Raw genomic sequence first — 16,814 nt, forward strand, 5'->3', positions numbered from 1 at the left:
TTGAAACTTGGGACACTGGTAGAATGTGTCATATAAAACATCTTTTCCTCTTAATCTTCTTAACAAAAAAACGTACATCGCAAGTTATTTCATGTTAAAGTTGTCGTATTTCTGTAATTTCAACGAATGACTGACGTCCATTCAGCCGAATAACAGTAAGTGCTGACTACGTAAACAAACGATTGTCAAACGATTTTGGCGGTGATAAAATTATTATTTCCTTGTCAAAAAATGGCTGAAGCATATTGGCAGTAGCTAATAAACCTTTCTATTATAAGCACAAGGCATGGTTTTTGAGGGAAGGAGCAAGTTAATTAGGGTTAGGGGTAGGGAAAACGAACACACGTGTGTTGCCTCTGCAAAATATCAGAAGTAATGGAGATTAAATACGCTTTACACCGCTTAGGAGTAACTGTAAACAGCTGAATACTTGTCAGTGATTGGTTGAAATTATCGAAATAAGACAATTTTTACATGAAATAAATTCGAATACAAAATTTTTTTTCTGTTGTATAACACAAAATAGATAAGGGATCTTTTTTAAAACGGGGGCCACATTTTTCATTAACGAAACACTTTGAAACTTGGAACACTGGTAGAATGTGTCATATAAAACATATTTTACTCTTAGTCTTCTTTAAAAAAAAAGAAATCCATAAGTTATTCCATGTTAAAGTTGTCGTATTTCTGTAATTTCAACCAATCACTGACGTCCATTCAGCCGATATACATTAAGTGCCGACTACATAAACAAACGATTTTGAAACAATTAACCCTAACCCTAATCCTAACCCTAACCCTAACCCTAACCCTAACCCTAGGGTTAGGGTTAGGGTTAAAGCAAATTTAAAATGAAAAAAGCAAATAAAACGAAGGTATGGAGATTAAATACGCTTTACACCGCTTAATCAGCCAAAGGAGTAAATATAAACAACTGAATACTTGTCAGTGATTGGTTGAAATTATCGAAATAAGACAATTTTTTACATGAAATAAATTCGAATACAAAAATATTTTTCTGTTCTATAACACAAAATAGATAAGTATACGAAGTTTGAAAGTCTTTCCGTACCAAAAACACTACGTAAAACATTAATGAAAAATGTGGCCCCCGTTTTAAAATAGATCCTAGATAAGTATACGAAGTTTGAAAGTCTTTCGGTACCAAAAACACTACATAAAACATAAATGAAAACTGGTGCCCCCGTTTTGAACAAGATCCTGTATATGTATATATATGTATGTGTGTGTTTATGTTTGTGTGTCTGTGTTTGTCCCCCCAGCATCACTTGACAACCGATGGTGGTGTGTTTACGTCCCCGCAACTTAGCGGTTCGGCATAAGAGACTGATAGAATAAGTACTAGGCTTCCAAAGAATAAGTCCTGGGGTCGATTTGTTCGACTAAAGGCGGTACTCCAGCATGGCCGCAGTCAAGTGACTGAAACAAGTAAAAGAGTAAAAGAGAAAGAGTATAAAAACCACAACCGTGTTATCAATTTCCATCAATTTACTTTTTTTTTTTTTAATGTATTATTATGAATTATGTTTACAATTTTTTAATCGAAATCATACTTGTTTACCAAATGATTTGAATCCGTATGTTGAAACCGGATCAATTACATCCTGAAAAGGTCATTTTAGTCATATCTAAAAACACAAAAACTCCATTATTAACTTTTCAATTATTGCTTAATGATACTGTGCATTTTTTAAAAGAAAATTTCTATTCTATTTATTTATTTATTTATTTATTTAAATAATTCGTATTTTTCACCTCAAATTTCAGATTGACAAAACTGAGATCGTTTTCATAAGCTGAAATTTATATGAACAAAAATAATAGAAGCAGAAAGAGAAATTCGAATCGAAGGAATTTGTAAAAGCATTCTAAAATATTGTAATTGTTCATATTTCAAATTCCTCCAAGTTACTGCTAACTACAAAATCGTTTTAACACTAATACACCGGGTCCCAAGATCTGTGACAGATTCTCTGTCAGGAGCTGCAGTGTATCTTGCACTCATTTTCACATAGATAAAAGGAAAACAAAATACTAATCCATTTTCACACCCTCCCTCTGATTTACAAATTTTATTTATCAACATATTATTTTTCTTAACACAGAAACAGACACGTATTATTATATACTCTGCGCACTCGTCCAAACTCATCCTTAACTAATCTGCACGAGTTGACTACCTTCATTAGATGCAAATAAATTAAAACTGAAAGAATCCCAGATTACTCTTACGGAATTAAACAACGAGTTTCTGTGAATTAACAAGCTTTCCAACATTCACAATAGTGTGCGATGAAATTTCCTTCTTTGGAGTAGTCGTACCTCATACACTATACTAAGCCTCACTTAAACACACACATACTCATATAGGAAAGTGGCTATACACCATTAGGTGTACACCTGCTTTCCTATATTAAATTCAAAAGAACAACGAAACGCAGAACTCTGAACTATCAACACAACAATATTTATTTATGGTGAAAATAGGCAGCTTTAATCTTGGTTGCTGAGACGCCGGAATGTTGTTGTGAGCTGTCCCCAGAGTTGGAATGTTGGAGAGACAGCTTGGCATGACCACGCTCATGGCCGGCCGACCGAGAAAGAGAATGAAAAGAGCGGGAACGTTTAGATGTTGAATTCCACGCATGCGCATGGGACTCTTCCTGTGTTCCTTCTGGAACTATTCCCTGCGCATGCGTGGATGAAAACGCAGTAATGGCGACTGTATTTTGGCGCCAAATGACGTCACTACACTCACACATTGAGGCATCGAGCGTTGCCCAGGTACCAAGTTTTCTTTTTCCGTTATGTTTATAGCAAGCTTTAATATAGATCATTTTGTATTTTATGTTGTAATCCATATACAAGTTTAAAAAGGAATTTTTTTTTTTATTCTATGATGTGTGAAGCTTTTAAAACTGTTTATTGATAATTTTATTTTTGTGATTTACAAAATTATTCTCTTTATATTTAACTTTGTATGTTTTCTTGTAATTCTAATTTGATATGCAACACAAAGCAAAAGCAATTCTAACTGATGTTTTATTCCGTAAGGGTTATGGGGTGGAGAACTTTTCTTATTCTATAGACTGGCGTTCTGATGAAAGGATATCCGCTTCACACGCGCGTGAACATATAACAGAGTTAACCAGGAAAGAAACATAATTGTCAATTCAACTTCAGCAACCCTGAATGTCCTTGAGACTTGTTAATAGTCTTAGGGGGAAAGCAGCATCATTGGAAACTAAATGCGCTTGAACTGAAACGCCATATTTGATTAGAGAAATGTGTTGAACGAAAACCTCTTTTCCTTTGGTACAAACTTTCAACAAAGTAGCTTCGATTATATGGACATTAAAGGGTGCTACTTCGGCGTGTGATCGACAACCGACAACTGAAAGTAAGAACATTCATTAGTTTATACAGTTCTATATTTAAGAGATGAGGAATTATGTACATTATTTACATTTGACGGATATTTGTCCTCATCTTGTTTGTTGTTAACACAAAGTTTCGGCTGATATATCCTCCAGCCTTCATCTTGGGGGAAATTTCGAATCTGGGTTCTCATTCCTAAGGTATTTTTCGATGTTATTATTATTATTATTATTATTATTCAGGTCACTGCCTGGAATCGAACTCGGAATCTTGGGGTTAGTAGCCCGTGCTCTTAATCCATATACAGGTCTAAAGGGGAATTTTTTTTTATTCTATGATGTGTGAAGCTTTTAAAACTGTTTATTGGTAATTTTATTTTTGTGATTTCCAGTAGCTGTTGCCTAATGAGCCTCTCGACTGAGAATCATAGTTGGTAGTACACACTATCCAATGCCCTTGACAGCTATGGACTGTACATTATTTTCAGTGAAGATCAGTGTTTGATTGTTCGTGACAAAGGTAATCTATAGGTGTTAGTTTCCTTTTTTTTAACTCCTGCAATGCTTGATATATGTCTTCTGTAATATTGTCTTGATGATTATGCTAAAATTACTTAGAATTCGATGATGAACAGATACATAAAAGAGACTTGTCTTCTTGTTTCAAACCTCTACCAAATGTACTCTAAACTGCGTCATCGAAGAAACATCTCTGGGGAATTTTGTGATATGTTGTGCAAATATAGCAAACGATACTTTTAAGATCCTGGCACGTGATTGGACCATGGATATTGTATAGGGACTCTTTTGAAATTTAAAAAGGTAATTCAAACTCTTCATTTAACAATTAGATCTCCAAAAAATTAGTATGCGGTTTCAAATACTAAGAAAAATACGATAATTTGTATATTTTGCTTTCAGAGCATGTTTTCTATAAGTACACTTCCAGAATCTTTAACAATAACTGTGAGACAATTATATATCACACAGAATATTTAGACAGTATATTTACTGGGATACTGTCATAATTAAAATCCCTCACGAACAAAGAAGTAAAAAAAAAAGTGTTTAAGTTCAAACGCAGTTTCAAATGTCATTGAAGAAAGAAAATTTGTTGTTTTATATTTAATCTAGTTTAAATTCCATAGAGATTTGAACCTCAACCGCAAGATATTCAGTTAAAGATCACGAGTGAGCCACCACAGTTTTACGTGATTGATGTATAAACCAACTAATCAACATGGAGTTGTGGCGCGATACAGCTCCTCAGATTACCTAAAATTCACTCCATTTTCACCCTAGAAAAGCCGTTTGGCGCCTTACTCACTCAAGCAACTTCGAGAGACCGTTATGATCTGACGGCCCTGGACACTCGCGTTGACCACTTCAGACACTCACAGAAGGCTTAGACCAAACCATATCGGGTACTCGGACAGACCACCTTGAGCAAGAAACAACTTCGGGTACTGACACACAATGTATAACAGCTAGGTTTCTAATAGACACAGCGCGGTTCTCCCCTCCCAGTTAATGGTTATATCATCAACATCTTTCTTTTGTAATGAGCCAATGCAGTAAATCATGTCCAGCAATAAATATATAAAACTAAAAGTTCATGAGTTTGCTTTTTTATAATACCTGCTGCCAGCTAGACCACACTACGATGGTTTCCAATAATACAACACACAACCAACAAACAGCCATCACAACAATGAACTTCACAACAGTACTAAAGCATTCAGGTATTATGCTCTATGAACCTGGCTGTTAATTTGTATAAAATTCAAAATATATGCAATCATTATAAAAGCAAAATTTAACAGTTCGGTTTATAGCATAACGTATGAACATTTTAGAAATATAAACTATTTTGAATATGAAACAATGAAACAATAATTATTGTTATCTATACACAGGTGTGTGTGTCTGTGTGTGTGTGTGTGTAAAGACTCTGAACCTCATGCTAACAGGCAAGTAGATATGAAAATATTTTCGTCGAAATTTCAGACCATTTACAATTACTATTGTTCTGTTTATGACTTAACAGCAGCAGTCTATCTTCCGCATAAATAATTTATCATTATATTGTTAGGAAATGTTGTGAATGGCCACAAGATATATAAGGTACCGTATAACAGCATTTTTTATTTCTAATCAGTACCTGTTAACACCGTGTTAGATGTAAGATCCAGCAGAACAGGGACGTAATTTTATGATATTTGTTAACTGAAAGAAAGTGTTACTGTTGATGTGTAAGAACGACCGTGCGAACCCAAAAAGGAGAAATGGTGACGAATGGAAAAACAGGGCTCCTTTTATTAAACGCGTCACACGGTCGAACACAAAATTATATCAAAGATGATATATATATGTTATACTTCGATAACATCGTGAATTCGTAAATGCCAGTAAAGGAAGACGATAGAACACAACCGATAAAGATGAATAACAGTATTATTTATTGTTGCCTTATAATGTATGTCTGTGTGTGAGTGTGAATGCGACATATTAAAACATAATAAAAGACAGGCCGTCGTGTAAAGAAAAGAGTGTGTAAGTGATACATGTATGTGTATGCGTGAGATACAGCAGATAGAAAAAAGAGTCAGTAACACATATAAGAATTTGCCAGTTCTTAGAGTACACAATAGTAACAGTCTGTATGTAAGAAGTTGAGGCGTGTGTGGCAGAGCGATCACTCGTCGTGATGTTAGGGCTTCCATGCCGAACCGGGTTCTGGAATACAGATGTTCGTCGCAGGCTAGGTTCTTGTCTGTTATTTATCGTGGTGAAGATGAATCACACAAACAGAATCGAAGAGAGATGTGCCGCGGTAGTTTGGTAGCTGGTGTACGTGGAAAGTCGTGTTGACGATGTTGGCGACGTCGGTGGCGAATCTTGTAGTTCGTAGTTGAAGTGGTGTTGACGCTGGCGGCGACGATAGTGGTGGTCGTAGTGTCGTGTTGACTGGCGGCGACGATGCTGGTAGTCGTCGTTGGAGATGCTGTTGATGTCGTCGCTGGAACTGCTGCTGCTGCTCTGTGTGGTACACGGAACAGGTCTCTAAGAGACGAATTTTGCAGCTGAATTTAGGCTATTTAAAGCAAAATAGGGGCTCCAGAGAGGTATTAGAAAAACACTATCACGTGACCTTATTAGCAGCTGTGATTGGTCAGTTTGCGTTCTGGCGGGAACGGTACGAAGCAGTTGCCGCTTCAAATAATAATTAGTCATGTGATGACAGGGAAAGATGTTTTCTACTACGCCTGAACTTGAATATATTTATAACAGCGAGAGAAGATGGCTTCTTTGTATATAATGGCTATCGAGGTGTTAGTTTCACTACAGATGTATTTGTTTAGCCCCACAAGCCTGAATTGTGCATACCTATGATGAAACAGGTTCATATATCTGCAGGATTAATAAAGAAGCCAAAGCAATTCGAGGAAAGATACAAAAATAGGTTTTAGTATCCCGAATAAGTCAAACGAATTTGTAAATACTCAAAAGTCACTTATTAAACCAGAAAAGCACTCAGAGAGCGCAGACCTCCGCTAAGCAGCTCATTTCCACCCATATACACGCATGCTGAAAATCGCCCATTTTCCCAAACCAACGCCGGCAAAGACATAACCTCATTGGCCCGGGTAAAAAAAAATAACACAGCCATATGATTTTAAGAAATAAAAACCCCTTTAAAAACAGGAATCATCTGAAGCAGTTCACAACCACCAACATCACCAGCAGCATTGTCATTGCTTCCACTTCAACCATATACACCGCCATCAATGTTATCATGACGGTTACCTTGACAGTCACTTTCACCACCACAACCAGTATAACCACTGCAATACCACCATCACACAACTAACACTATCATCAACACCACTATTACCACCATCACCTCAGCATCACACATCACACCGCTCCTGTTGCCATTATAACCACCGATACTATTTTATCCTCCTCTCATACTTATCTCGACCATCGTCATCAGCAACACTGTCTCTAAACAGCAACGCCACCACAGGTTACGTGGAAACGATGTGTTTTCAAGGAAGATAATCAAAGAATGTAACATTGTAATACTTCACGTAAAGTAAATATAACAAATGAAAAATCCTTCAAGAATCCATAAAAATTCCCGGATCACTACCAAAATGTCATCATCTATTCCTTTTGTCGTTACCAACTTTTCCTGCAAGTTTCATTAAATACTGTTGACAACTTTTTGAGTTATTTTGCACACAGACGGACAAACCAACGCCGATGAAAACATAACCTCCTTCCTTGGCGGAGGTAATAATCTGTTTGACAATCTGGCAGCCAAACGGAAAAGATCCTTTCATTTCCATGCTTCAATTCAGTGATTTGTATTAAATGTGTCTTTCTAATTTTGAGGAAGCATGATGTGGGAGTAGAGAAATTCGATTGCCATTTCTAACAAATCGATCGATTTCACAGAGTAGAAGCTCTCTCATTATCTCAAGGTATCTATTTCCTGTTTTCCAAGCTGTGTCACGGTGACATTGTGAGTTGTACGAAACATTAAAATAGAGCATCCAATTAAATTGCAAATGCAAACAAATGTACCAGTCGATTGGTCGCTGGGAAAGTAGGATTGACGGAATATAGACCAATCGGTTGGTCCGTCGGTAGGTTGAGGGCCATGAAGCGAGAGGTTCAGCTAATATAATGGTCTAGGACCTTGTGCCTATAGTAGAAAAGATATAGACAGATATATCCGTCAGTGCAATCCTAGTACGGGGTTCATAGTGCTTTGTGAGTTATGGTAGTAAGGGTGCTGCGTTTACAGGGCTGTAGTGGGTGAAGGTCGCTCTCTTAGCGTATAAGCATCGTGCATTCCGTTCCGTTAGTTTACTAATTACTCTTTCCCTAGTAAGTAGAATAGACAGGGATTTTTCCGAGCACAATCCACACCTCCTAGAAAGCCAGGACAGTTCATAGCTGGTGTTGTCAGTTATCAGTTTCTACAAAGTCCGCTAGTAGCTGTGTTCTTTGGTCTGTTTTCTTTCTGTAAAGGATAAAGTCGGGGGAGGGGGGTTATGTTAGCGTGCAGTGTGTAATGTGTGTGTGGGGTCTCTGTATAAGTGGGGGTACAATTTGTGTGAAGGCGTATGTGTTGGGGGTAGTAGAAGTTTATTTTGTGGGGTATCTGTCTTATAGGGATGTGTGTGTGTACATGGGTGCATTAGTGTGTGCTTTGGTCAAACTATTTTTACTGGGCCCGAGGGCATTGGTGGAAGGTTGTTTGCGGAAGGCTGAGGCAGTCATTGTGGAGCATGGTGATACGATAGACTGTACTTCCTTTCAGACGGGTAAGAATTAAACATCTCACTTCTGCTATTCAGGTAAACATCTGGGCATTGGGTACCTTTTAAAATTGCTCTCTTCCCAGCCTGGCATAATCTGCACTACTTGTAAATGAAATATGATTTGCATCTTTCTAGGATCCTCCACTATATGCTGTACTCCGTGGCACTTTCTTTCAAAGCCCAGACATGCTTGGCTAGGGTTGTGGTATTACATCTCTCTGGGATGTTGAAAGAGGACTTGTGGTTATTAAAACGGGTTCTGAAGGAGCCTTCCGTTGCCTCCACATACTTCCACATGCTCAGTTGTCCATTGGGTCCTGTTGCTGTTACTTCTGCCTTATAAACAACTGTTTCCTTATTGCATGGGGCTGTTTAGTGGACAAATTGTGTTACCCCTGCATGAGCATCCTGCTTCAGCCTTGGGTCTGGGCCTACCTACTAAAATCTTTTTACATTAGGTGACAGCTAAAGGATAATATCTCAGTGTATGTCTATTAAATATTTTGTTGAATCTATTGGTACGGAGGAAGTGTCTGTCATCATCATCATCGTTTAACGTCCGTTTTCCATGCTGGCATGGGTTGGACGGTTTGACTGAGGTCTGGAAAGCCAGCGGTTGCACCAGGCTCCAATCTGATCTGGCAATGTTTATACAGCTGGATGCCCTTCCTAACGCCAACAACCCCGAGAGTGTAGTGGGTGCTTTTTACATGCCACCAACACAGGAACCAGTCAGGCGGGCCTGGCAACGATCACGTTCGGATGGTGCTTTTTATGTGTCACCGGCACAGGAGCCAGTCTGGGGGTACTGGCATCAGTCACAATCTGTTGGTGCTTTTTACCTGCCCCACGGGCTTGGGAGCCAATCAGGCAGACCTGGCATCGACCATGTTCGGATGATGCTTTTTACGTGCCACCGGCACGGGAGTCATCCAGGGGCACCAACCCCAGCTACGATATTGGTCTTATTTGACACAACAGGTCTTCTCAAGCATATCATATTGCCCGACGCATCAGGGTATTCTTAACAGGGCCGGACATGCGTGGCTGCGATCTCACTTTAGTTGCCAGCATATCTCTAAAGGTCCCGGTCTCCTGTCATTGCCTCTGTGAGGCCCAATGTTCGAAGGTCATGCTTCACCACCTCATCTCATATCTTCCTGGTTCTACCTCTTCCACAGGTTCCTTCTACAGTTAGAGAGTGGCACTTCCTCACACAGCTTTCCTCATTCATATGTCACATGTGACCATACCAGCGCAGTCGCTTCTCTTGCACACCATATTTGATGCTTCTTATGTCCAACATTTCTCTCAGGGCGCTTACACTCTGTTATGTATGCACACTGACATTACACATCCAGCCGAGCATACTAGCTTCATTTCTTTCAAGCCTACGCATGTTCTCAGCATTCATGGCCCATGTTTCACTGCCGTGTAGCAAGGCAGTTCGCACACATGCATCATACAGTCTACCTTTCACCCTGAGCGAGAGACCCTTAGTTGCCAGCAGAAGTAGGAGCTCCCTGAACTTTGCCCAGGCTATTCTTACTCTAGTTGCTACGCTCTCAGAGTAACCGTCCCCACTACAAACTTGGTTGCCTAGGTAGCAGAAGCTATTAACTACTTCTAGTTTCTCACCCTGGTATGTGATGGAATCAGTTTTCTGTACATCTTCAGTGTTTATTGTCCCAGTGCATCTGCCACACACAAAATCTATTTTCCCGGTTAACCCTCCTTTGATATTGCTGCACCTTTTGTGTCCATAGTTTACACCGGACACATCGTATGGAGTTTCTACTCACGCCTTTTCTACAGATCGAGACGAGCCAACTACCTGAAGGTGGTTGTGTTCTGACAGCCTTCCTACTTACTAAGACTTTGATTTTTGCTAGGTTAACCTAAAAACCCTTTGATTCTAAACCTTGCTTCCACACCCTAAACTTCTGCAATGATTCCAGTTCTGGCAATGATTCGGCTATTAGAGCAAGGTCATCGGCATAGAGGAGCTCCCAGGGGCAGCCTGTCTTGAATTCTTCTGTTATTGCCTGGAGGACTACAATGAATAAGAGCGGGTTGAGGACTGATCCTTGGTGAACCCCTACTTCTACTTGGAATTCTTCACGATACTCATTGCCAACCCTCACCTTACTGACAGCATCCCTGTATGGGGCTTGTACAGCTCTTACCAGCCACTCATCTATCCCCAGTTTCTGGATTGACCACCAGATAAGGGATCGGGGTACCCTGTTAAAGGCTTTCTTCAAGTCAACAAAAGCCAAGTACAAAGGTTTATCTTTGGCTAGGTATTCCTCCTGCAGTTGCCTTACCAGAAATATAACCTCAGTGGTGCTTCTGCCTGGCATAAAACCGAACTACATCTCATCTAGGCTAACTCTCTCCCTAATTAGTTGGGCTATGACCCTCTCTGTAACTATCATCATCTGGAAGAGCTTACCTACTCTAGTCTTAACGTTTAAAGAGAATGGCGATGTAAACTTTTGGTGTGATTAGGTTCTGTTATGTAACCAATAATACCCTTGAAACTACTGGCAGCCAGAGCCTGGTTGTAGTAAGGGGCAGCAGCATAAAAAATCTCTTTGCTTGAAGACAAGCTGGAGATTCTCCTGCTGACGCCCTTAACTAGGTTCCTGAACACTATGGCTGAATGGCAGAAACCTGTGTTAATGTATGACAACTTTTCATTTGCTTTCCTAAAGGGCCTATAGGCACTTGATTCCAGGTCCAGGGTCACATCAAGGAAATCTACCATTATCAGGTTGGTCTCTATAGTTACCTTCAGTCCGAGGGAGTTCATAGTGCTTGTGAAGTCCTTTCTGTGCCTATCTAGCATGTGGCCATTAGCCCTGCTTGATATTGCCAGTGTGTTGTCCCTGTAGAGGCCAAAGCTAGTTGAAAGGAATTTCTTTTTTAGTATGTCTAGGATGAAGAAACCAACTAGGTCAGGTAAGTCCACAATGTCAAAAGCACCCATTTCCTCATGTCAAAGGAGCCCCCTGGGTTGGTGCATTTGGTCCAAAGAGACCCCTTACTGAAGAGTAGTGTTCTTCTGGCATGCATGATAATGTGTATGTCTTTGTTGATTTCAGTATGGGCCCTAGAGAAGTTCAGTGGCTTTAAGAGGAGATCTCTGGATATAGATGGGTAGATATATTTTTTTTTAAAGATATTTCAGATATATATATATATATATATATATATATATATATATATATATATATATATATATATATATATATATATATATATATATACATATACATATATATATATATATATATATATATATATATATATATGTATATGTATATGTATATATATATATATATATATATATATATATAGAGTTATTAATATTTCTAAGTCTCTCTAAAGGAGACTACGGCAGCGGTACTGGAAATTAATAGTTATCGCCAAGCCAACATGGCAGTCCCAAAATTAGGACGAAAGCTGCCGTGAATTAGCTCCAAGAAGCCATCGCCTCTAGCTAGCTATGTGACACACGAAACCTGTGTCCTTTATAACCTTCGAACAGGGGAGGTCAGCAGTGTCCCCCTGCTGGTTTGGCATCTGCAGACTAGACTAGTTTCAGGGTGTTGCCCCTTGTCAATGCAGAGTAGCCAAGCCTTAGCCAGGCGGCGCTGCTGACTATCTGCTCGAAGGTTATTTATCTAATTTCAGTGGAATCTATCCACTGGTTTTCAGAAATAGAGTTATTAATATTTCTAAGTCTCTCTAAAGGAGACTACGGCAGCGGTACTGGAAATTAATAGTTATCGCCAAGCCAACATGGCAGTCCCAAAATTAGGACGAAAGCTGCCGTGAATTAGCTCCAAGAAGCCATCGCCTCTAGCTAGCTATGTGACACACGAAACCTGTGTCCTTTATAACCTTCGAACAGGGGAGGTTATATATATATATATATATATATATATATATATATATATCCCGACGCTGTATGGGCTCCGTAAGGACCACAAAGTAACAACTAATCCTGTAGTGGGACCACCAACAAGACCAGTCTGTGGAGCGAATGTCGCTAGTAACTACAGGATCTCCTGCTTCCTCTCAATGATCATACGCCCCATAATCCAGATGTCACCTGATGTCTGTGACAGCACGGAAGATCTCCTCAGCAGGATCAACGACTGCAACAACACTTGCAACCTGACAGGGTGTATAGTGGGTAGCATGGATGTGGTATCACTATACCCATCTATCGACGTGGATTTTGCAGTGGAAAAGTGCGTGGAAATGATCAACGAGAGCGAAGTAGAGTTCCAAAAAGTCAACACAGAAGAACTGGGCCTCCTACTTAGATTGACATATGACGATGCATATCTAGATAGATACGACCTTAGAGATTTCTGCCCTAGTAGACGTCTAAGAGGTAGACCACCCACAATTACCTCTATGGCTAGGAAGACCCCTATAGAGAGATGGAGTGGATGGACCAGAGCCATACGGACCCCCACTAATATCCACCAGGTAAAGAAAATGATCGCACATGCACTAGGAGCTAGTATAAAGGTCACCCTAAAAGGCCACACCTTTAAATTTAACAACAAATTATACGCCCAGGACGAGGCCATCGGGGTTAGTATCGCCGGTGATGTGGCCAATCTTTTCATGGTATGGTGGGACAGAAGGCTTAAGGAACGCCTGACACAGAACTCCATACTCGTGAATGTGTACTCGCGATATGTCGATGATATCAACTTAGTGGTAAAGACACCCCCACAAGAGAGTACCCCTGAAATAGAAATAGAAACTAAGACTATGGAGAGCATCCAGCGAATAGCTAACTCCATCCACCAGAGTATTAGAGTTACGATAGACTACCCTACTAAACACCCTAACCATAGATTACCTGTATTAGATACTGAACTCTGGCTAGAAACTAAGAACAATAAAACCAGAATCCTCCATTCACACTATACAAAACCTATGGCCTCCAAGTACCTGACCCACCGGAACTCGGCTATTGCGGACAATGCCAAATTCAACATATTGATGGCAGACCTCGTCAGAGTAATGCGAAATGTCTCCTGCATGTGCGACCCTACAGAATTAAAGAGACATATACAACATTTCGTCCACCGCATGCAGTTCTCGGGTTACAGCCATAAAGAAAGGATCAGGGTTTACAAAGGAGCTATGAAGAAGTTTGAAACAATCAAACGCAACGATAGGAATGGGATTTGCCCACTCTATAGGAGCAAATCATGGAACACCATAGAAAGAACTAAGAAGAAAATAGGGAAGGCAAGCTCATGGTACAATAGCCACAAGTACCAAAGCGTCATGTTCGTCGACACCACCCCTAGAGGCGAACTGGCGTACCGCTTTAGAAGGGCCCTAGACAAACTTAAGCTAAGAATTAAGGTTGTTGAAAGGCCAGGCAACCCTATCAAATCCCTTATCAGTAGAACATACCCTTTCAGTAGAACCCCCTGCACTGATAGGAACTGTATCGTATGTAGATTTAGCCCACAAACGAACTGCAAAACCAGAAATGTGGTCTATAGTATAAGATGTACAGAGGGACGATGCAGAAATAAGACAACGACATATGTAGGCGAAACAGCAAGGAGTATAGGGGAGCGGGCAAACGAACATTGGAGGGAACTTAAGGAAGGGAAGAACTCATCAGTTCTGTACCAGCACGCTGAGCAAGAACATAGAGGCTCAATCAACAACATAGAAATTAAAATCTTATCTACACATAGCAGTGATGCAGCACTTAGACAAATTACTGAAGCTACACACATAATAGAAGGGAAACCTAGCCTGAATAGGAAACTAGAATGGAACACTAACATACGCCACTAACAAACCACAGCATGTGACAACATGTTACCCATAAAACAATAATAGGAACAAAGTATAATACAATACATAGATAAACAAATGGAATTAAATACTACATACGTTAACAAAATTTAATTAAACACATTAAAAAAAAAAAAAAAAAAAAAACACACACACACACACACATGAACATATAAATAAATAAAAACTAATACAAATGAACACGTATTAACAGAGAATATAGGTGATACAGACACTCCCCATACACACATGCACTTACAAAAGACACAGACACATTGAAGGACACGCATGCGTAGACACATACAATAGGAATACAAAATACAAAATGGCTGATAGTTAGCAAGGTGAGACACACATAAGAAAGAAGGAAACAAAGGACCACTGATGAGGTCACAGAAGTGTGACGAAAGAACTCTGGCCGAAATAAGATTAAGATTAAGATTAATGTAATATAAAGCTGAAAAAAAAAAAAAAAAAAAAAAAAAAAAAATTAACACCAAATATACAGTGCGTGTGTTTTTATTGGCTAAACTGGCAATATGACCATCCCCAAGTACAACAATATATATATATATATATATATATATATATATATATATATATATATATATATATATATATATATATATATATATATATATATATATATATATATATATATATATATATATATATATATATATATATATATATATATATATATATATATATATATATATATATATATATATATATATATATATATATATATATATATATATATATATATATATATATATATATATATATATATATATATATATATATATATATATATATATATATATATATATATATATATATATATATATATATATATATATATATATATATAGGCACAGGAGTGGCTGCGTGGTAAGAAGCTTGCTTCCTAACCACATGATTCTGGGTTCAGTCTCACTGCATGACACCTTGAGTAAGTGTCTTCTACTATAGCGTCAGGCTGACCAAAGCCTTGTGAGTGTATTTGGTTGACGAAAACTGAAAGAAGCCCGTTATATATATATGTATGTACTTGTGTGTCTATGTTTCTCCCCCTGCCATTGCTTGGCAATTGATGTTGGTGTGTTTACATCTCCATAACTTATCAATTCAGCAAAAGAGACCGAAAGAATAAAATTAGGCTTAGAAAGAATAAGTCCTGGGGTCCAGTTACTAATAGTAACTGAGAACAGTGGGGAGGAGATATTTTGGAGTGGTCAAAAGTTGTTCTTGTCAAAAGATATGTTTGTATATGTATACTTATATATGTGTGTGTATATGTATGTATATATAGTTATATATAGATATATGTATATGTGTGTGTGTATATATGTGTACACCATACCACCTATAAGAACTGGAAAGGTGACCTCAAATCAATAGGCACCACATAGGTCATCTTTTAACAAGGACACAATATTGGCTACTCCAAAATATTCCATTTCTTTATTCTTGATGAACTTAACTCTCCTCTCCACTTAGTCTTATCTTTATTTTGATTTTTACTTATATATTTATTTCTAGTTTTTTTCTTTATTTCATTTACCTTTTTCTTCTTATCCTTCTCTCTTTATTCTTGTTGTTGCTGTTCTTCTTCCTCCTCTTCATCTTATTCACACATGCTTACACATTAAAAAAATTTTTCTCTTTTTTTTTTTGTGTGTATATATATATATATATATATATATATATATATATATATATATATGTGCTCAGATGCAGCACAGAATTTTGTCAGTGAACAGGTCGCGGTCTCAATGCGACGAAAATATTTTGACAAATTAAATTTAAATGTTGAAGTGAATCTAACGGATTTTGTGTGTTATTTTAAATGGCTTATAAACACCTTCCACGCTGCAATTGTTTTATATATATTTGTATGTATACTAGTAAGAAAAAATCTTTTGCTATTTAAGCAACCAGTAAAACATACATTTTACAGTTTGAAAAGAGCTACTTGAAACTCATATTAGAGTAACTCACTAAACATTATTATTAAGATTAAAATAAAAAATTATCCGCCCCACCCCAGCCATCTCTACTAATTTTTTTCCAAATATATATAATACTGTACCAAGAACTTTCCTTTTATTATTCTACTATATATATATGTGTGTGTGTCCCACCACCACTGACAACCGGTGTTGACGTGTTTATATCCCTGTAACTTAGCAGTTCGGCCAAACTGACGGATAGAATAAGTACCAGA

General features: G+C 38.2%; 1 long non-coding RNA gene across 3 annotated transcripts; it reads left to right on the forward strand.

Moving 5' to 3' along the window:
• Nucleotides 1–2,716: 2,716 nt before the first annotated feature.
• LOC106870931 (uncharacterized) lies at nt 2,717–5,009 on the forward strand. Of its 3 annotated transcripts, none has more exons than XR_001409607.3 (3): nt 2,717–2,805; nt 3,791–3,918; nt 4,533–5,009. It is a non-coding gene; the product is annotated as an uncharacterized LOC106870931 (long non-coding RNA). The 3 variants fall into 3 exon arrangements; XR_016240905.1 differs by lacking the exon at nt 2,717–2,805 and adding an exon at nt 2,854–3,421 and having other exon boundaries at nt 3,794–3,918; XR_001409606.3 differs by lacking the exon at nt 2,717–2,805 and adding an exon at nt 2,864–3,421.
• Nucleotides 5,010–16,814: the final 11,805 nt, after the last annotated feature.

This window comes from Octopus bimaculoides, chromosome 3 (assembly GCF_046866305.1).
Source record: "Octopus bimaculoides isolate indiv1 chromosome 3, ASM4686630v1, whole genome shotgun sequence".
Taxonomy (NCBI): Eukaryota; Metazoa; Mollusca; class Cephalopoda; order Octopoda; family Octopodidae; genus Octopus; species Octopus bimaculoides.